Here is a 23,977-nt window from a genome sequence, read left to right as displayed (position 1 = left end):
AGAAGTACAAATAAAATCTCACATGATCCATGCCTTCAACTATAGCAACTTCAAATTACTTGTAAGTAAAGATATAAACACAAAATTAAAATAGAGCTCCCATTGCCACGACAAGCCGATAAGTACAGAAAATTGGGGAAAGGAAGTTTTTAAATATATGTGGAACAGAGGAGAAGAGAACAGGAAAGAAGTGAGATTACCTAGATCACAGAAGGAAGGAAAGAAGGAAAGAAGGAAGGAAGGAAGGAAGATGGGATAGATTTAAAGCAGTGATCAAAAGAAAATTCATAGCCTTAATTAAACACCTATATCAAGGAAAATTAAAAGTAAAAAATAAATGAATTAGATCCCTAACTCAAAAAGCTAGGGGGAAAAAAACAAAGAAAATCTTAAGATGGGAAGAAATCAATAAAGTGAAAATAGAAAAACAGTAGATCAAAGTAATAAATTTTTAAAGAAATCAGTAATAGACAAACCCTGGATTGTATTCTATACCCCCCCACACACACACAAATTGCTTATTAAAGGATATTATTAGGACAACTGACAAAATTGGAATATACACTACAGATTAAAGTATTGCATCAGTTTTACTTTTCCTGAATTGATAACTGTACTGTGGATATGTAAGAGAATCATCTTGGCTGGGCGCAGCGGCTCACACCTATAACCCTAGCACTCTGGGAGGCCAACACAGGAAGATCACTTGAGGTCAGGAGTTCGAGAACAGCCTGGGCAAGAGTAAGACCCCATCTCTACAAAGAATAGAAAAATTAGCCAGGTGCGGTGGCATGTGCCTGTAGTCCCAGCTACTTGGGAGGCTGAGGCAGCAGGATTGCTTGAGCCCAGGAGTTTAAGGTTGCAGTGAGCTATGATGACATCACTGCACTCTAGACAGGGCGATAGAGCAAGACTCTGCCTCAGAAAAAAAAAAAAAGAGAGAGAGAGAGAATCATCTTGTTCTTGAAAAATACACACTAAAGAATCTTGAGGTAAAGATGCATGAAGTATGCAACTTATGACCAAATAGTTCAGGAAAAAAATGCATATAAATATAGACATGGATAGAAATTTATGTAAATATAGACATGGATATAGATCTATATTTGTGTATGTATACAAACACACACAAAGAGAGAGGAGGAAGGGGTGGGCAAGATAGAGTATCCATGTGATGAAACTTTAAAAGCTAGTGAAACTGGGTAAAGTGTCTACAGCTTAGAGTTATTTTTACTATTCTTGCAACTGTTCTGTAAGATTGCAATTATTTCAAAATAAAAAGGTAAAATAAATAAAGAAACCCTGTGTCCTGAATCCAACCACTTCTCATCACATCTACCACCATCACCCTAGTCCAAGCCACCAGCTTCCCTTGCTTAGACTATTCCAGTAGCCTCCTAACTGGTCTTTGCTCCTGCTATCAATTTCCACACAGCAGCCAGAGTAATCTCTCACAATCGTGAATCCAGCCATATTATTCTCCTGCTCGAAATATTCCCATGGCTTCCTATCACACTTAAAATCTAACTCCTTTCCAGAAGCCCCTCCACCATCTAGCCTCTGGCTACATTTCTAACCTCTTCTGCTGCCACTCTCTAGCACGTTTACTCTGGTCTTACCACATTATCCTTCTTACAGCTACTCAAAAACATTAAGTTTGTTCCATCTGCTCAGTCTTTGCACTCACTGTTCTTTCTGCCTGGAATGCTCTCCTTCAGCCCTTCAGAGGGCTGCTCCATCCCTTCATCCCAGCCTCTGATAAATGGCCTTCTCTGATCACACTAACTAAAAAGCAGCCCTATTGCTCTCTAAGCCCTCTCCCTAATTTAATTTTCTTCATAGCACTTTGGACATGTTTCATTATATTATAATAATGGAACAAGAAATGATCACATCACATTAGTAAATAATCTGTTAGCCAAGTTTTGATGCTATAATATTTCAGAGACAGTCATTCAGTTAACCTTGTAATCAGGACCTCTACCTTTGGCTTGAACAAAGTACAGTTTCACATAGACAACTTCAGGTTTGAGAATGTCAAGTACCATGTGAATGCATTCATTAATTTACTAATCAATTTAACTAATATGTATTGAGTATCTACTATGTGTCGGGTACTGTTCTGTGCACTGCAGATACAACAGGCAACAAAACTGAAAAAAAAAATCCCTGCTCTCATGAACTTTACATTCAAGTGAGGAAGTCAGGCAAGAAACAGAACAAACAAGTAAAATACATAATATGTTAAATGGTAATAAATGCTACAAATGAAAGGAAAGAGATATAACATGAGGCTGGGTGTGGTGGCTCATGCCTATAATCCCAGCACTTTAGGAGGCTGAGGCAGGATTGCTTGAGGCCAGGAGTTTGAGACCACCCTGGGCACCATAGAGACCCTATCTCTACAGAAAAAAAAAAAAATTAGCCAGGCATGGTGGCCTGCACTTGTAGTCCCAACTACTCAGGAGGCTGAGGCAAGGAGGATTGCTTGACCCTGGGCATTGGAGGTTGCAGTGAGCTACACTCAGACCACTACACTTCAGCCTGGATGAAAAAGCAAGACCAGTCTCTAAAAAAAAAAAAAATGATAAAACAGAGTTAGTTTGGGAGGTGGGTGTTGATTTAAATCAAAGAAGGATCCACTAAGAATATGGCATTTGCTGAGACCTAAAAAGTGAGAGAGCCATGGAGATATGTGAGCATGGTAGGCAGAGAGCACAGCAAATGCAAAGTCTTTGAGGCAAAATGTGTTTGGTGTATTCAAGGCAGAACAAGCAGGCCAATGTAGCTAGAGAGGAATGAGCAAGAGAGAGAATGGTTCAGAGGAAGGGAGAGGAGGCAGATGGGGTAAGGTCCAGGAGGCCATTTGGGATTAGACCTTGCAGGCCATTGTGAGGACTCTGACCTTTACTCTAAGTGAGATGGAGATCCACTGGAGAATTTTAAGGACTTCTTATTACTTGACTTCTGTTTTAACAGCATCATGCCCACTGCTATTTTGAGAAGGGACTGCAGGGGAGCAAGAGAGGAAGTAGTGAGACAAGATAGAAGGATTTTAAGTAATCCAGGCAAGAGCAGATTATGAACCTAGGTGGTAGAACACAGGAGGTAGTAAGAAGTATTGAAGCCTATGGAGCCAATAGGATTTTCCAATGGATTGAATGGATGCTGAGTGTGTGAGAGAGAGGCATCAAAGACAATCCCAAAATTTCTGAACTAAGCAGCTAGAAAGATGGAGTAGTCATTAACTGAGATGGTGATGCCTCTGGGAGGAGTAAGTTTGGGGGAAAGATCAGGATTATAAATATCTTGCAAAAATATACTTTTCTGTGATTGAATAAAGCAGAACTTTCCCGTTAATGAGCCCAATGGATTAAAGATGCACTGAAATACTGGTCCCTTTGACCCTGAGGGTGAAACCTCCAGGGCTATTCCTTCTCCTGAGTGCAGTCTCCTCCTTGTCCCCCAACGACCCATACAAATATTATCATTTTCAGTGTGTGACGTGGAAAATAGTAGTAAGCACTGAAATAATAAAAAGGGGAACTTGTGTGGCTGCAGGCTTATTAATATAGGCAAATAATCTTTGCAGACAGCTTGATTTGCAAGTTGTGTATGTATGTATCCTACTACCATATAGTCTACTAGGCTGGACTTTTTGGATTTGGAAATAAATTGATCTAAAACTGTGGATCTTTTTCCCTCCTCTGTCCAGCAAAAGTAGTCTGTAATTAGCCCCTTGCATTATTAAGAATCAGCATTGTCCTCATGAATTTTATTGTTTCCTCAACATCATATATTTATTTGTCTATTGTTTAGAGCTGTCTCCGCCATTAGACTGTAAGCTACACTGTATGAGGGCAGAGACCCTGTCTGTTTCACTCATTGCTTATCCTCAGCACCCAGATTTGTTGAATGAATGAATACTAAGAGGCCGAAGACATGATGACAGCCCTTGAAGAACTCATGGTCTGGGGAGAGATTCATGCTTCTTCAATAGTTCTTAGAGATCGCCCCGATAAGATCATTCTGTTTTCTCCCTTTGAGTGTTCTCATCTCTTTAATCCTCACCTCAAAACCTAGTTATGCTGCACGGGCCTAAGTCCAAAATCCCAAATTTTTCCCAGACCTTAATTCAAGGTGGTACCTCCATTCTCTGAATTTCCTTGCAAGGAATTTTTCTCTCATTTAAAAATCTTATCGTATACTTGTTTATGTTGGCCTCTTCTGAAATGTTTTCAGCTGCTCAAGGACAGTAACCATGTCTTACAGGTTTTTTTTTTTTTTTACCAGTTTGTCTTCCCACACAGTCCAAAATAGGTGCTCTGTAAATGTCTATTGAACTCAGTTTAATTTAAACCTGAAGAACTGAGCTCCACCAGGAAGACACAATTTATATTCAACTCCAACAGAGGTCAGTGGTGGAATCTATTCTAGTGGATGATGCAGGCTTTTTCTCCTTTTGTCCTCCTGTTTGGCTGACAATTCTGTCCCCTTATTCTTCTGGAGAGGAAGACCAGCCCTAATCAGTTCTGCCAAGTCACCAGGGTGGGGGCCAGACACATTGGATTCAGGTATGGGAGATGTAAACAGCACCTGGCCAGGGTTCTCAGGAGAGAATAATTTATTACATAGACCAAGAAACAGGGCTTAGCTACATTCTGGAAACATTTAATGAACACAAATTTAAAAAATGCCTAAGATTATACTCCACCAATTTGAGTTTCCTGTGACTACCAGTGACTCCTTCTGCAGGACTTTGGCCATGGTTATTGTGTCTAAATGCATGTCCCTCTGGACCTGCTGAATATCATCCATCTGAACACGATACCAACAATGCCAACATCCACCTTCCCGTCAACTGGCTGCCGTCTCTCTCCTGCAGGTTGACACCCTCATTTCTGTTTCATAAGTGTGCACTGAGTTTTGCTGTTTTTTCCCCTTTTTGCTCCCTTTATGCTGCTACTCTCTCCCTCCTTCTACACCTTCTCACCTATACATTTTCTCTTTCTTTTCCTGAAGCTGCTTGTCTTCCCTAAGAAAACCCTATCAAAAAGCAGAAAGGACTAATTTCTAGATAGTACTATATAAAGACACCACCAGCACCATCCAAGAAAAAGGTTTTCCGTATCTAGCACTTTAGAACCTGCATATACTAGTATATACAGCATATACCAGTGTGTGTAAGGACACACAAACACACATTTTTTTTTTATTTCAAAGAGTTCTACCACACATGGAACATTTCGTCCCTGTCAATAAAGCCAGTTGTGAGAATTCACTTCATAATTGTCCAACTCCTGCCTTGCCTGTTAAAGGCCTATTCCAATTCTCCAGGTCTGATGCTGTCAAGCTTCTTTCTGACTCTTGGTTTCACCCAAGTGATAAGCCTTTGAACTTTGATCTTTTTTGCTGTTCACTGTCGGTTCCTCCTTAAGGTAATCTGTCTCTCTAGCTTTTATACTGAGAATACCTGCATGTATTTGAGAGGTGTGGAGAGGAGATATCCTACTGCAGGGTGCCGTGAAGGAGACAGCATCCAAGTCCAGTTGACGGTTGTTGTACTAACATGACCCACCTGGCCTCTGCAGGGGGAATATTCAGACACTTTTCTGCAGCTAGTTATGGGCTAAGTGATCATATTTCAAAGACTGAGAGCCTGCAGCCAGGAAGAAAAGCCAAGTACCATCTCAACTTTACTAGGTATGTTTACCCAAGCATGCAGATGCTGGGCCTCTGCTTCTAGCACCTCTCAGTCCTTGTGAGGCAGTGCTGGTCCACTCCAGCTGAGGAAGCACCTGGTGAAGCACCCTAACACGTACAGCCTGGATCACTTTGCTGCCCGTTACAGACCTGTGGTAATGCAGCAGGCATCTCTTCCAGATACCACTTCTCCTAAGGCGCCAGTTGACTGCATCTAGTAAACAGTAAGTTTATCCTGGTTCCTCACACATCTTTTTCCATACCTGTCTCCCCTTTTGGCACGAATCTTCTTTCTCCGAGAGACACAGGAGCCTAAGATTTCTTTCCCTTCCCTTGATAAAAATGAACATTTAAATGGTCTGGTAAACCCATGTACATAAAGGTACAAAAATTGTGTCTTAAAGAAATAAATGATCAAGTACGGTATTTGGGGCATTAGTTCATATTTAGGAAAGGTCTTAGTGGCAGCCCCTGACCTCACATTCTAGGTTTTCTATTCAATCTATGTGAGCTCAGCACTGCTGGTTGAGAGGGTTAATTATGCAGTTGCTGCTGATATAAACATTTATTAGTCATTTTAGGCTATGTGTACAATGCACAATCAGAGAGACAAAGATCTTGGGTTGGTTTGTAGTCAACAGAAAGACTAAAAATTAACTTTGTATCAGTGTAATAAAAATGCAATTAAGATTTTTTTTAAATGTGTCATTCCCAAGGGAAGCAGCCACCCCAGTGGTGCCTGGCCTACAGTTGCCAGAGGATCTGCTGCTTGTGTCTGAGGCCATGTGGGTGGGTGTTAAAGAGCCCATATGGTATGATGTTCATTTCCTGCATTCCCAGCAAACAGCAGGTGGACTGCCTTCCTACTGCCTTTTAACAGGCAAAGCAGCCAGAAAATCCAGAATCTGGTGGGCAATGTAAGACCATGGGAAAAGTGGAAGGGCACTGAGAAAGAAATAAGCATGTCCTACAGGATGATCATAATGACAATGATTATATTATAATGGGGCAATATTTGAGAGTATTAAATAAATGTGTTTGTATTCATAGTTAACTCTAGTTCCTAACTGACCTGTAGTTCTCATATCAAGAGCCATATAGTTTCTTTATCATGTAGGGATTTTACTTCTCTAATATTCAAGTTGAATGATGGGGCTTAGCGGTATACGCGAAGTTCCTATAAACAAGAAGATGAAGGAGAAAGCCTGTTTCAATCAGCACCTGGAAATCATGTTCGAGAGAGGAAAGAAAGGGTAATGAAGCAGGCTGTCTGACCTGTGAAATGACTTGGGCCCGAAGGGCAAATGATTGTTACCTAATTTGAATAAAAAGCTAAAACAGAGGGAGTTTTGATCCATTCCCACTTTGGAATCCTGGAATGAGACCTCCATGCAAGGGACTCTGGCAGCCTCTGGCAGAGGGATAGGGTGGATGGGTTGAGCATAAGTAGCACAGGCAGTACTCCTTGTTCCCTTTGGTCTATGCGTGGTGTACAGAGAATCCAGAACATTCCTGTGTGCCCTTGTGAGGCACTGGGGAGAGACTGGGAGGACCACTGGACTTCCAGAGGCCTGGAGTTCGGGAAAGAAGGCCTGCAACGTCAGGAGCTTCCGTAACTGAAGGCAATGTCAAGTCAGGCATGCCAGGCAGCAGTGGGTACCACTGTTCACCAAAAGATCGAATGGAATTAGTTTTCCTGCAATGAATGCTAGTGGAGAGACTGATTAGCCATCCATTGTCGCAAGAAAAATTAAGAAAACAGATGAACTTCCCCTGTCACTAGGAGACCTCATAAGTTTTTCCCTATACAGAGAAACTTTCTGGGGGGAAAAATTATATGGGGAGGGGCCAATAGCTTCCTTATGAAGATGGACTTTGGACTGATTAAATATTTCCTTGAAAGTCTTCTAAAACTAGAATGTAACATGACTTCTTCCACCACAGGGAGCCACACACACCCTGCTGTCCAGGGGAGGGTTATGAGAAAAATCTATTATAAGTAAAGAAGCTACATTTTCTTTGTAAATCTTAATAGAATGTGTAAATTTGCTACCCTAGTGTCATAGCTAACATTTATTGAGTGTCAACTATATTCCAGGTCCTGTGCAAAATGTTAAATAAAATCTTAGTTAATTCTAACTGTGAAGTGGAGTAGGTACTATTCTTACCCTCCTTTTATAGTTAAAGAAATTGTAAGAAACACTAAGATTAAGTAACTTTCTCAAGGTCAGTGATAGGTGAAGATTTGAACTCAAGCAATCCGACAGATAACCCATACTCTCACATACGTTCTCAAAACCCTTCCTTTTGTGTATTATATATTTCACAGAGTTTCCTACATAGGTCTCTATTACTTGACCAAGAACAATTTTGAAATTATACTGTTTGATCATAAAAGGAAACTACCTGGCAATATGGGGAGTATGAACTTATGTTTTATATATATACACATATGTATATGTGTGTGTGTGTGTGTGTTTGTGTGTGTGTGTGTGTGTATTTCTTTCTCTTTTTTTTTGGTAGAGACAGAGTCTCACTGTGCTGCCAGGCTGGTCTCAAACTCCTGGCCTCAAGCAATCCTCCTGCCTTGGCCTCCAAAAGTGCTGGTATTACAGGCATGAGCCACTGCACCTGCCCTTAGTTTTATAAACTGTGTATTTTTGTACACAGAGAGTTATCTGGAGCGATATTCACCAAGAGATTGAGAATTGTTGACCCTGGGTAGTAGGATTTGGAATGACTTTTAAATGTTTCTTTATTCTTTTCTGTTTAATTACAATTTTTATATGACTATGGATTTGCTTTATAAGCAGAATAATAGGATGAAGTTTGTATTAGAAGAATTAGCTTTACTGAACTAACAAATTCAAAAATCTCAGTTGCTTAACACATGCAATTTTCTTTCTTTTCTGTTGCGGGTCAGGCAGCTTCCTTTTGAATGGTAACTTGACAATTCAATCTACTTTTATCTTATATTCTACCATTTCAACCCATGGTTTCTAGGGCCACAGATGCAGGGGATGAAAGAGAATAAAGACTTTATACCCGCTGTTAAATGCCTTCATTGGTCCAGAACCAGTTACATGGCCTCAGTTAAACTGTAAAGGATGGGAAGTGTAGTCTCTCATGTGCTCCAGAAGGAGAGAAATGGATGTAGGTAAACACAAGTAATCTCTATCACAATGCAATTTCCATTTTGAAGACCATTAAAAAAGAGCATGGTCTCTGGAGTCAGGCTGCCTGGGTTCATCTCCCAGCTTAGACACTTACTGACTATGTGACTTTGAACAAATTATTCAACCTCACTGTGCCTCAGTTTCCTCATTTGTCCAATGAGGGTTGCTATGTGCATTAAATGAGATTATATGTTGATAAATTACAGTAGATTACTTGCAAAGATGACTATGATAACTCCTCCTGTTTCTATATGCCAGCCCATATGCAATGTGACTTTTTTACTCCTTCCATCAAAAGGTAGAGTTTATTTACCCATGGATCTGGGTTATACTTGTGATTTTTCTCCGACCAACAGAATATAGTGGAAGTGATATATGGGACTTCCAAGCCTAGAATGCAAGCAGTCTTGCAGCTTCTGTTCTTATCTCTTGGAATTTTGCCCTGAAGCTTTCATATGAAGGAGGCTGGTCTAGCCTACGAGAGGATGGAAGATCACATGGAGAAAAGACAAACGTCCAGTGGAGATCCCCTAGGCCAACCAGCTAGTAGACACTATCAACTGCCAGACATATGAGAGAGGAAAAGTTAGGCCTCAGAGCTGACAGATAATTTGCAGCCACATGCATGATCCCAGGCAAGAAAAGTAGAAATACCATCCAGCTGAGTCCAGCCAAAATTGCTAACTCATAGAACTGTAAGCAAATAAAATGGTGGTTGTTTTAAGGCACTAAATTTAGCACAATGTCTGGCTTAGCTTCATCATATTGCTTAGTATAGTTACTGACACATAGTAAACACTTAGTAATTGTCAAGTGCTATTATCATTATTATCTTCATCTAATTTAAACCTCATGACATTTCTATAAGGCAGATAGAGCAGGAATTTCTAATCTCCTTTCATGGGTGAGGAAATGAAGGGCCAGAGATGATAAATGGTTGACATCACATAGAGTCTTTAAGGAGTCAAATGGGCATTTAAGACTTGACTATGTGGTTCTACTCGTATCTCTTTGCGGTATCTCCATATTACTTTCCACAGAGGTTGTACTAGTTTGCAGTCCCACCAGCAGTGTTCCTATCTCTCCACATCTACGCCAACATTTATTTTTTGGGACTTTTTGATAAAGCCCACTCTCACTGGAGATAAGTGATATCTCATTGTGGTTTTGATTTGCATTTCCCTGATGATTAGAGATGTTGGCATTTTTTCAAATGTTTGTGGGCCATTAGTCTATCTTCTTTTGAAAAGTTTCTGTTCACGTCCTTTGCTCACTTTTTGATAGGGTTGTTTGATTTTTTCTTGCTGATTTTCCTGAGTTCTACATAGATTCTAGTTATTAGCCCTTTATCAGATATGTAGCATGCAAATATTTTCTCCCATTCTGTAGGTTGTCTGTTTGCTCTCATGATAGTTTCCTTGGCTGTGCAGAAGCTTTTTAATTTGAGCAGGTCCCATTTATTTATTTTTATTGTTGCTGTGATTGCCTTTGGGGTCTTCTTCATAAATTCTTTGCCTAGGCCAATGTCTGGAAGAGTTTTTCCAACATTTTCTTCTAGAATTCTTATAGTTTCATACCTTAGGTTTAAGTCTATTATCCACCATGAGTTGATTTTTGTGAGAGATGAGAGGTGTGGATCCTGTTTCAGTCTTCTACATATGGCTATCCAGTTTTCCCAGCACTATTTATTGAATAAGGATTCTTTTCCCCAGTGTATATTTTTGTCTGCTTTGTCAAAGATTAGATGGCTATATGAGGATGGTTTTATATCTGGGTTCTCAGTTCTACGTCTCTGTTCTTGTGCCAGTATCATGCTGTGTTAGTTACTATAGCCTTGTAGTATAGCTTGAAGTCTAATAAATTAATGCCTCCCAATTTGTTCTTTTTGCTTAAGATTGCTTTTGCTATATGGGGTCTTCTCTGGCATTCGATCCAGCAATCCCATTACTGGGCATCTACCCAAAAGAACAAAAGACATTCTATAAAAAAGACATCTGTACCCAAACGTTTATAGTAGCACAATTCACAATTGCAAAAATGTGGAAACAACCCAAGTGCCCATCAATATGTGAGTAGATTAATACAATGTGGTATATGTATACCATGGAGTTCTACTCAGCAAAAAAAAACAATGGTGATCCAGCACCTCTTGTATTATCCTGGATAGAGCTGGAGCCCATTCTACTAAGTGAAGTATCACAAGAACGGAAAAACAAGCACCGCATGTACTCACCATCAAATTGGTATTAACTGACCAATACTTAAGTGCCATATAGTTATAACATTCATCGGGTGTCAGGCAGTTGGGAGGGGGGAGGAGGTGTGTATATACACACCTAATGAGTGCGGTGTGCACCATCTGGGGGATGGACATGCTTGAAGCTCTGACTCAGGTGGGGCAAAGGCAATATATGTAACCTAAACATTTGTACCCCCATAATATGCTGAAATAAAAAAATTTTTTTTTTTAAAGACTTGACTTTGTGAATGCCTCTTCTGTGTACCCCTATTCTACAAAAATAAATCCCTTCATGAACAGGAGCCACAGTACAATATTTGCTCCTATAGTCTTCAAATTACTAATTTCCCAACAAAGTGCTTAATCAGCCTCCCAGTGCCCAAGTCTTTCCTGTTAAGGACCTTCAATACTTGCAATGTCAAGTTAAACTCATCAATTTAATAAAAAGTAAGTAAAGCAATTATTTTTTTAATGACAAAGAAAATAGTTTCCTTGGTGGAAACTTGAGAAAGAGATCTTCTCTTTATAATCAATTTGCAAAGTATCCAATGTGCCAGACACAGCAGTGACCAAAATTCCCTGAGAATGATTACTACCACTTTGGTGATGGATCCCACTGACCTGTCAATCACAAGTATTTACAGGTTCCAAAATGCACCATTCACCCCACCAACTCCTGCAGGCATTTTTTAGTCATGTATGTATCTCAGTGAGTTTCAAAGAATCTTGCTCTCTTACAGTTGAAAGATGAGTTCTATCTCATTTAGCCAACAAAGATACATTTCTTTTGCATGTGAATATTTCTAATCTATCTGCCCAAAGTAGGCCTTCAAACATAACTAATTTATTCCTTTTCTTCATTCCCTCATATCCAGTTCATAAGCAAGTCCTGTTTGACTGTACCTTCAAACTAGCTACCCTGAGCACAAACACTTCACAGTCTCTACCGTCACGGCCCCTACTCTAAGTTATCAATGTTTCTCCCTTAAACCAGCACAGAAACCACCTATATTAGGGTTCTCCATAGAAACATAACCAGTAGGAGATAGATATATTAGATACAGATATATATTTATCAACTCTTTGAATAGGAGAGTACTACATGTTGTTTTTTTCTATGACTTAGCATTTACTGAGCACACGTAACATGTCTTAAAAGAGAATCCAGAACATATAAGGAACTCAAACAACTTAATAACAAAGATACAAATAATCCTATTAAAAAATAGGCAAAACATCTTAATAGACATTGGTCAAAAGAAGACATAGCATAGAAATGGCCAACAAGTATATAAAAAATGCTCAACATCACTAATCATTAGGGAAATGCAAATCTAAACTACAACGCGATATCACCTTACTCCAGTTAGAATGGCTATTATCAAAAAGACAAAAGATAAGTGTTGGTGAGGATATGGAAAAAAGGAAACCCTTACACACTGTTGGTGAGAATGTAAATTTGTACAGCCATTATGGAAAACAGTATGGAGTTTCCTTTAAAAGTTAAAAATAGAATTACCATATGATACCACAATCTCACTTCTGGGTATATGTCCAAAGGAAATGAAATCAGTCGAAGACATATCTGCACTCCTATATTTATTGTGGCACTATTCAAAATAGTTAAGATATGCAATCAACTTAAGTGTCCATTAATGGATGAATGGATAAAGAAAATGTGGTACACATACACACAATGGAATATTAGCCATAAAAAAGAATGAAATTCTGTCATTTGTAACAACAGGGATAAACCTGGAGGATATCATGTTAAGTGAAATAAGCCAAACACAAAAAGACAAATACCACATGATCTCACTCATATGTAGAATTCAAAAACTGATCTCATAGAAGTAGAGAATAATGGTTACCAGAGACTGGGGAAGGGAGGTAGAAGGGGAGAATGGGAGATATTAATCAACAGGTACAAAGTTACAATTAGGAGGAATAAGTTCTGGTGTTCTATTGCACAGTAGGGTGACTATAGTTAACAATAATGAATTGTATATTTCAAAATAGCTAGAAGAGAAGATGTTTTCAATACAAAGAAATGGTAAACGTTTGAGGTGATAGTTATGCTAATTACCCTGATTTGATCATTATACAATGTATACATGTATGGAAACATCACATTGTACCCATAAATATGAACAATTATTTCATGTCAATTAAAAAATTTTAAAAAAGAAAAATAGTAGTTTAGGATATTTAAATACAAAGATTACTTACATGTTGAACCAGCAGGGTTTTCAGCTGAATGACTAATCCATACAATATAAATGAATTCTTAAGCCATTATGGTTACATGCTTCTCAAAACAGGATAGCTTAAAAAGAATAGCTTCCAAACATAACAAATATGATTCTATTCTTTTGCTACTGTGGATATAATGACTGTTTTATGTCTCATGATGCCAAGAAACATTATAATGGCTAAGGCAACTTAACTGTATCAATAATGTCAATCCTTTAAAAGAATCAGTGAAGACAATAAGGATATTCAATAAGAACAAAATGAAACAGGTGAAAAGGTTATGAAATAATGTTAAGTGAAAAAACTAAATTGGTATTTAATTATCTTTATACTGAAATGCATACATATGATAGAAATCAAAAGGAATAGAAACATAAAAACGTTTTTTAAGGAAATGAGGCTGTGAGTTGATTTTTCAATATTTTTCTTTACTATTATATGATACATGAGAACTAAATAAAAGCGAGAGGGGGAAAAGAAGAAGAATGAATGAAACAGGCCGTGGCTGATGTGCTTAGAGTTACTCTGGGAAGGTATGAGAGCTACAGAAATCATTAAGCCTTTTATTTTTCTTTTTCCCTAAGACTCTGACTGTGTTTCTTCCTACTAGTGACAACAGAGATAACCTCTGTTAAGAATGAAATGATGATGGGTCTTTGAAATTCTCTCATCTCTCTGAACACAGTGAATGTGAATGAAAGATCTCAGGAAGAGTTTTCAAAAAGCTTGTTGCTCAATCGCCAGCCTTCCGGAGGAGTTGTGCATTGACTGCCGCCTGGGATAAGGTCAACAGAAACTGCTGTAGCTCTCAAGGCAAGCATGCTGGTAATGACAAGCTGCTGGGACTCAAAGCTGCGTTTCAGCCGCAATCCCAGCGCTGACTCACCATGAAGCTCTTTGATTTCCTGACGGACCTTTCAAGAGGACACACCACACTTAAGTAACCTGTGACCTAACAGACCTAGACTGAAGATGAAACCAAAGACAGCCGAGGGATTTGGTATTTTAGTCATGTTCTTTCATGTGTCAGTACCTTTAAGGTAAGCTCACACAGAGGTGGCCATGAAGTGGTTAAACAGCAAAATCCCTGACTTCTGTAGTTAGTGAGAAATGTCTAAGACAGGCTGTCATAGAATCAAAGACTTCTGTGCAGAGAGGAAGACACTGCAAGTCAGATTTATTCATTCATTTCTATTCATTCATTCATTCATTCATTTTCTTCAATAAACATTTAGGAATCTGCTACTATTTGCCAATAACGCAGCAGAGCTCTGGGGAAAGAGAGACAAATTCAACATGGCCTATGATTTTTGACCTGGAACAATTCCCTACCACTCTTCTGGTAACAAACAAGCCCCTTTCCCAGCACCAAAGAGTTGGCCAACCACAGTATTCCATCTCCCTGGCCTCAATCAGAAACTTTTCCCCAGAAATTTTCATCTGGGACTAATGGGAAAGGCTGTCACTTGCCCCTGGAGACACCAGTCTGGAAACCTAGTACCATCATGGTCAAACTATCCATCATGTGGTTGAAAAATGTCTACAGTAGTCAAACCACCACACAGATTGAAGTAAAGGCAAGGGAGAAAGGGAGGGGAGAGAGAAGTGGAGAAAGGGAGCATAAGGAGGGTGAGGGGGAGACCACTTGGCATTGTTTGCTGCCTAGATCCAGCCATGCCTGACACCAGCACCAGCAGCACCACCACCCTTAAAAAAAAAAGCAATTTTATGATCCTGAGCCAATAATTCTTGCCCTTCTCCATGCATACTTTTTTCTTTTTGCTACACTTCTTTTAACTACCTGACATTGAGAGAATTTACATGAAATGAGAGAATCTGAGGTCAATTTAGTAGCACAGCAACCATTATACATAACTAATTGCAAAAAAAGTGTGATGAGGCATAAATATAATATACGCTCATGGTACAAAAGAAAGATCAACTTGGACAGTTTCTAGTCCATCAGCCAAAGCTTAGTTTATTCTTTTTTACGGCATGTTGCCTGTACTCAATAAATGCTAAGACAAAGAAAAAACAATATGTAGGTGCCCTCTTACTCAAGAAAGGCTTTGTGATATTGGAGGTAAGTTTGGAAGAATATGGATTTGCCAAGCTGAGGAACTAGGTAAGATGCAAATGGAATGGTGTTAGAAAAAAATAGATCTGTGGTTCAACAGGTGTGATATACTTGGTGTGTTAGATTAGAGACATCCACAAATTCTTTGCTACTCCTGCTATTAAGAGACAGGGTCTCATTCCCCCTCCTCTAAAACTGGTCTGGCATTTAGTGAAATTTTATGAAATCTGGACGCTTGAGTATCTATTTTTTCGTGGGGCAAGATGGAAAAGAAAGCACTTCTGCTGTATAAAGATGTTTTCAAGACATTATGAGAAATATCTTGAAAAGGCAAATTTATAAAGACAGTAAATTTGTTGTTGCCAAGGACTAGGGGCTGGGAATGGGAGTGATTGAAAATGGGTATGAGGTTTCTGTTGGGGTGAGGGAAATGTTCTAAAATTAGGTTGTAGTAATGGTTGCACAACTCTGAGAATATACTAAAAAAGAATTGAATTGTACACTTTAAATGAGTGAATTTCATGGCATGTGAATAAAGTTTAAAAAATTTAGATGAAATGTAAATTGTGTTTTTCAAGAGAACGCAGCTAATACAGGAGGAAACAGAAAATCTGAATGAAATTAAACATCAATGAAATGGAATCCTTCAAAAAAAAAACCTTCCCACAAAAAAACCCCAAAAACTTCAAATCAAAATTGCTTCAGTGATGAAGTCTTCTGAACATTTAAGGGAAAAAAAAATACTAATCTTACACAAAACTCTTTCAGAAACTAAAAAAGAGGAGGGAATCGTTTCCAACTAATTTTATAAGATGAGCATAACATTGAAGTTTCCTTCTATTCCTAGACTACTGAGAGTTCATAAAGAAGTGTTAAATTTTACTTAAAATATTTTTCTGCAACTACAAAGATGATTATATGGATTTTCTCATTTGTACAAAAAGGATAATATGAACAAGTGGGATTTGTGCCAGGAATGCAAGCTTGGGATAAGCATTACAAAAACTGTTTAGATATCATTAAAATTAAAAATTTCTGTTCATCTAAAGATACCACTAAGAGAAGAAAAAGACAAACCACTGACTGGGAGAAGATAACTGCAATCATCCAAAGGTATGCCAAGGGCAAGGTAGTGGGAAAGTCTGCCCTGGGTGCAGATAATAAAAGTGTTCTTTGCGGAGAACATAAAAGCAATAATAAAACTGACTAAAATTCCATCTGTGCTTTATTATTACCATGCATGGGAAATTCTAAACAATATCATAATAAAATATCTATCTAGAAAAAATATCTTTTGTTAGTCCAACTTCTAAAGTATGACCTACAAACTTGTAATAACCCCAAGACCCTTTTGAGGAGTCCATGGAGTAAAAAATATTTTCATAACTAAAACATTGTTTTCCTTTTTCACTGTGTTGACTATGTGCACTGATGGCCCAAAACAATGGTGAGTAAAATTGCTTATTCCTTAGCAGGAATCAAGGCAGTGGCACAAACTGTAAAACTAGTACCCATTGTATTCTTCACCACTACGCAGTCATGGTTAACAACAATAACAAAAACCTAGTTTTAGTTAGGAATATCCCAAATGAAGCAGTAAAAATTTTATTAAGCCATTTCATTTTTTTAAATTAAAAATTTTAATTAACTTTTTAAAATTCATTAAAACATTTAATTTTATTAACTATTAAGTGCTCTCACCACCAAAAAAAAATGATGACTACATGAGGTGACTAATGATGACTAATGAATATGTTAATTAACTTGATTGTGGTAATCATTTCACAATGTACCATAAATATATATAATTTAATTTGTCAAATATATCTAAATAAAGCTGGAAAAAATAATAAATTTAAAAATAAAAAAATTGTATTAAATGTTGACCCTTGAGTAAATTTGTGATGAAATGGAAAATAAAGCACTTCTGCCATCTCAAGGGAAAACATATTTGTATTTATATGAATATAAGTTAATCTAGCCACTTCCGTTTTTAACAGAATACCAGCTTGACTTGGAAAAACAACTAATGACTACAGTTATTCAGAGCTAGTTATTTAGTAGACATTTTCTTAAAAATGACTAAAGTAAGCCTGGCACTTCACAAAAACAACTGAAAAATATTTGTTATCTGAAATATGAGCTATCAAACCCAAAATGCATGTTGGAAACATATTTCTGCTACTGTGAGCTTGAAAGCTGCTGTGAGCTTAAAAACTCTTCTGATGAGGTTGGTAGTAATATTAACAAATGTGATGTTTTTGCTATTATAAAATGAAATGTGTCAACATGTGGAAAAGCTGCATTAACTCAGGGAATTAATATTTTCCAAATTGTCAATTCATAAGGCTACAAAGTCATAATGAATAAAAAGATTTATTCAGAATGTAAGAAAGGTCAACAGATTTTAATGTAACAGAGTATGAAAAGTTCATTTACATAGTTTCAGAACACATTATAACTAACCTGTAAAAAATTACCTCTTGTCAACTTTTGGTATAGTATCAAGGAAGAATATCTGCAGTTATTTAAAAAGGCTACCAAAATACCCTCCCTCCTTCAACTATATATTTGTGTAAGGCCAGATATGTTTCATCTACTTGAACTAAAACATACTGCAACAAATTGGATGTAGAGGCACATTTGAGACCCCAGCTGCACCAAAGTAAAACAATACCCCTCTTCTCACTAAATTTTATTTTGTTTTGTTGTGGAAAATTAATTATTTTCATAAATGTATATTAACATGGAATTTGTGTATTTTTAAGGTACACACTTAATTTTAAAATAAATATTTAAATTTTTCTGGGGTCTTAATTTCTAATAGGGTAAATATCAATTGATATAACTGACAAACAAAAGCAAAGAGCTCAGTAATTTGTAAGAGTACAATGATGTTCTAAGATGAAAAAGTTTAAGCACTGCTGTTCTAAGCAACTGCTATTATATTATTATTTAGTGTTGTTAATATATGTAAATATCAAATTAGCACTTTTTTATTACTTACTCTGTAATAAGCACTTTATTCTACATGGAAGTTAATTTAGAGAACTCCACGTCACAGTCCACTAAACACAGTCTCAGCTACAAGTCTTCATTTGAGAGGATAAGTTCATTATGATTCAGAATCACTCAGGCTCGCATTGCACATAATTCTTGTCTCCAACTCTGTGGGACTACGTACTCCTGCATTTAAACAGTGGATTCAAAATAAAACAATGATAGAAAAGTGACTATAAAAACAAACGGAACTCAAGTTACTTCAATTCTGTCATTCAGTGTGACTATTTAAAGATTTGTTTCTGTTTAAATTTTAAAATAATGAAATAGTATTAAATGAATGTAATTGTTTTGGTAAGTGTAAATTTTAGTTCATACATGAAATTTTTTGCTAAATTTTAATAATATCTGTAAAACTGAAATGTATCCTTTTTAAATTGTTCATTGTTTTTAAAGTAAAAAAAAGAAAATTTTTACTTATTATTACATTACTATTGAGCAATAATTTTGTCTTATAGCAGAGAGGAATGTTAATAACTGATCTTCTTGGGGTGTCATATGCACTAGGCATATCACTGCAAACACCATAATGAATGGTTACATATTGGTGTTTTCTTCTTTAGTTCAGCATCAATGATTTGTTTTTCAAGGTGCTCCATAGCACCTTTATTCATCTGTCCTCTTTTATGTCTGATTTTTTTTTTACTCAAAACTATGACTGTGAAGAAGTTCATCCATGTATCATTCATAACTTTATCTGTAGTTCATTTTCTTTAATCGTCTCAATCTGGTGTTATTTTTCATGGCCCTGCTCATGTCAAGTCTTAATGAAGCCCTCTCAACTCCTTAGACAATTAGGTTCTCCATTTGTGGTCTCATAGCATTTTGTAGGTATGTAATTCAATTAGAGCACTTACGACATTGAAGTTAGCCTATCATCTCTTTTAAGCTAGACAGCTGGAGGAAACCAATTCCTAGCCTAAGGCTTGATGCATAATAGGATCTCATTTACTGTATTAAGGTTCTCCAGAGAAACAGAACAAATAGGAGATATAGATACACCTGGAGACCAGGAGAGCTGATGGTCTAGTTTCAGTCCAAATGCCAGCAGACTCAAAACATAGGAAAAGCGGTATTTCAGTTCAAGGTAGGAAAAAACTTAGATCCCAGCTCTAAAGCAGTCAGGCAGGTGGAGTTCCCTCTTAGCCTTTTTGTTCCATGCAGGCCTTCATCTGATCAGATGAGGCCCACCAACATTCGGGAAGGTAATCTGTTTTACTCAGTCTACTGATTCAAACGTTAAACTCATTCAGAAAACACCCTCACAGAGAGACCCAGAATAATGTTTGACCCAAACTGAGCACCTCATGGCCCAGCCAAGATGACACATTAAAATTAACCATCATATTTATTAGTGTTTGTTGAATAAATTGGTCTTTGCCATCAGTATCTCAGGAGAGGAATAGACATGCAAAGACTATACTTACAAAGCAGAATAAAATAGGGGCTAGTGAAGGGTATACAGAATTCAAGTTTCACTTCATCTAAGAATTAACTGTTTATCTGAGAAGCAAAAACTAAGTAAGATTCTGATAGGAGACGACTTGTACAGTGGGGGCATAATCTTACATACAAGAGGAAACAGCTTCAGCATAGAAAGTTCTTCCCCAGTTTAGATTAGGATCACAATTGGAAAGCCAATTCTTGGCTAAAGAAGGTTCCTGAGACTGGTGCTCATATAACTAAATGCACAAAATGCTCCCTAATCTGGCAGAAATCCAAAGAAAATTTTCCAGTGCTGGAATATCTACTATTGTTACCCTCAGGGATCAGTCTTGGCTCTGAGTTAGTTACCATGGAGACCATCTAAGTCTTATCCTTTTCCCTTAGTAATGTTCAAGAAAACTCAGACAGATACTCGTTCAGAAAATATTCTAATATGTGGCATTACACCAAAATAGATGACTAGGTCCTTTGTAGAAAAGAAAAGCAACAGTATTTGTGCAAGAATATGAAGGCTAGCATGCTCTAAAACTGCAAATCTTGATAAGAAATTATATTTGCTATTGACATTATATTTCACTTTTCTGATTTCCAAGTAAACATGTTTATTTTTAAAAATTTGAAAAACACATTAAAACCACAAAGGAAACACAAAATCACCCACAATCAGTTTTGTCCTTTTATGGTGATGAAAGAATATAAAGTAAAACATATGCAAGCCTCTTCCTCCTCCCCTCCAACCTCACCAGCCCCATCCCTGAGACAACTGCTTTTATCAATTTGGTCCCTAACAGTCCTGACAATTTCTCCCCTGTTTATTCATTTATTGATTCAGCAAATACATACTGAATGAGCTCCTTGGGCCAAGCACTGTTTTAGACATAGGTATTTCATTGGTAAATGAATCCAATAAGATCCTTGTTTTCATGGATGTTACCATTCTAGTGAGAAAAGACATAAAGTAAACCAGTAAACAAATTAATAGGCAGAAAAACACTGGCTGGTAATAAATGTTATGCAAAAAATGAGAAGGTGATATCACACCAGAGACTAAACTATGACAATAAAATGAGCCCTGTGAGGATTGAGGAAAGATGTTGCAGGCACACACAACAATAGAAACAAGGCCTTAAAGTAGATACAAAAAGGCAACCAGTGTGGCTGTATCGAATGGTGCTAGTGGAGGGAGAGGGCAAGAAAGTTATGAGAATAGGTTGAAGAGGTGAGCCTGGAACAAATCATGGAGAACTTCTGGGAAGGAGAGTGTTGAAAAAGTCTAGCTTTTAAGTGCAAGAGAAAGCCAAGAGTTTTAACAGGACAGTGATATGCTCTGATTTATATTTTTAAAATTTTCACTCAGGTTTCACTGTGAAGAACAGATTTAGGACACAGATACCCAACAAGAGTTCCATAGACACACCCAAGAAGTCCATAGATAGAACTCAGGAAGTTCATTACCTTGAATGGGAAAAAATTACTTGGCCCAGCCCCTCAAAGAAGGGAAAATCTCAAAATAATTCTATTTTGTCAACCCTACAATTCCTCTTCCCAAAATAATAAGATGATTATCTATGGTGTCAAGAGGGTAAACAGTAGCAAGATTCTCAACTTATGATATCAAGGGTCTTCATTTTTCTGTTTTTTCTCTAAGATTGTGTTTAAATCTAAACCCTATTGGAGGCCTACTTGCTTAAAAGACTTATACAAGAAAAACCTAGCCTATGTACGGAAGGTGAGCAGATTGAAAGCAACTTTGGGGTCAGGGTAGAAGAGTCCCCACAATATGAACCCAGCACTTCCATAGCCCACTCAGCTTACCTTAGATTTTGGTTCCTTGCTGCCAACTGTAAAAGGGAAGCAGATGTTAAAAAATATCTTGTAATAGGGCAGGAGAATGGTGCCTGGGAAGTACATCTGGAGAGAAAGAATAAATCAAATGCTTCTTGAAACTGTTGAGCTGTATTTCCCAAACAGGGGCACTTGTTAAAAATACAAATTCCTGTGCCCCACCCTAGACATATTGACTCAGAGTTTCTAAAGGTGGGCCCCAAGAATCACGGCTGGCAATCATAATAATCAGCCAGTTTGTAAAATACTCTAAATATCTGTGGAGAAAAATCTAGAAGACCCCATAAGGCATAATACTCACCAGGTCCAGGCTGAGAAAGCACAATCTGACTCCCATAGCTCTCACATGTGGTTTTCAGTTTAAATAATTGTGGGCATCTTCACTGGTAGATTATTAGAAGGATGACTAGCATATTAATGCACTAAACAATTTAGATTCAATAAAACTACTGAGATTACTGACATTGAAAAAGAGAATGACTTAATTTATCTTCCATTATACCCTCCAAGATGTAAAATTATTTCTTTTCATGCTGCCAGAACAAGCGGACTCCATTTAGTGTTGCCCAGGACCATACAATTTATTAAATGACACTTGGAAGCCCTCATAAAAGTGATTAGTATGTGTGCACTAAGAGCTCTGAGTACAGTTATTTTTCAGATAATCTATTGTTTCTACACTCAGAGAACTGACTGTGTGTATGTGCTCACACAGGCATGTGCATGAGTGTGTGCATGTGAGCTTTTTGAAGAAGGAAGGTCCTTTCTTTTCCAACAGAATCACAAAATATTAGAGAATCAGAGTTGGTGATACCATCCGGTTCCATGGCTTTAAATGCTATCTATACACTGCTAGCTCCAACTTCCTATACTCTAGCCCTAACCACCCCCCTGAACCTCAGGTTCTTATATCCAACTGTTTTACATCTACATTTACTTTAATATGCACCTAAAACTTTACAAGATTAAAACTGAACTTTGGATCTTTCCCCTGGATCTCCCATTTTTTTCCCCATCTCAGTTGATGACAACTCCTTTTTTCCAGTTACTCAGTCATGCTTAATTCTTGTTTCTCTCTCACTTCACATCCAAATCCATTAACCAATCCTTTCTACTTCCCCTTTAAAATATATCCAAAAAACACCCACTTCTCAATACATTCACTGTAAACATCCCAAGCCACTATCATCTCTGGATAAGTGTAGGAGGCTTCTAACTGGTCCTCTTTACTTCTACATTTACCCCTCTTCTGTCTACTTTTAACACAGCAGCTGTAGGGTTCTGTTTGTTTAGTTTTTATCATGAAAAATTTCAAACAAATACAAAAGAAATAATAACATAATAAAACCCCTGTACCTACTCATCATCCCACTTCAACAGTTGTTGACACATGGCCATTTTTGTTTGATCTATAATCCCATCCACTTTCTCCCCACCTCAAAGGACAGTGGGGTAAAGAGAAATCCTCTAATGACTTCTTATCTCATTCAAAATGAAATCCAGAATCCTTTCAGTAGCATGCAGGTGCTCTTATTCTCTGTCTTGCTTACTTGTTCCCAGGAACATCAGCCTCCTGGCTTTCTTCCAACACCTTGGATGTTTCTGCCTCAGGGCCTTTGTATAATACCTGTTTCCTGGAATGCACCCCCCACCCCCAGATATTCCCCAGGCATTCACATTATCCCTTCCTTCAGATTTTTTTTTTTTTTTTGTAACAAGGTCTCACTCTGTTGCCCAGGCTAGAGTGCAAAAGTCATCACAGCTAGAGGCACATGCCACCACAACTGGCTCATTTTTTCTATTTTTTTTTTTTTTGTAGAGACAGGGGTCATGCTATGTTGCCTCAGGCTATGTTGCCTCCTGGCCTCAAGTGATCCTCCCACCTTGGCCTCCCAAAGTGCTAAGATTACAGGAGTGACCTTCAGGTCTTTAACTTGTTAAATTAAGTTTAGCTTAATGGTGGTCAACTGTTAAATTGTGTTCAAATAAGGCAAACACTGAGCTGTAACCAACGCAGCCATTTCTGTACCTCACTTCCATCTTCTGCACATCGTTTTGTTTTTCTGTGCATAAATGTTATCTGATCATGGGGCAGCCCCAGAGTTGCTCTGAACCTATTCTGGTTGTGCCCAACTCATGATCGTTCTTTGTTCAATTAAACTGTTAAATTTAATTTGT

Source organism: Lemur catta, chromosome 14 (genome assembly GCF_020740605.2).
Source record: "Lemur catta isolate mLemCat1 chromosome 14, mLemCat1.pri, whole genome shotgun sequence".
Lineage (NCBI taxonomy): Eukaryota > Metazoa > Chordata > Mammalia > Primates > Lemuridae > Lemur > Lemur catta.
Note: the sequence above shows the minus strand (reverse complement) of the source record.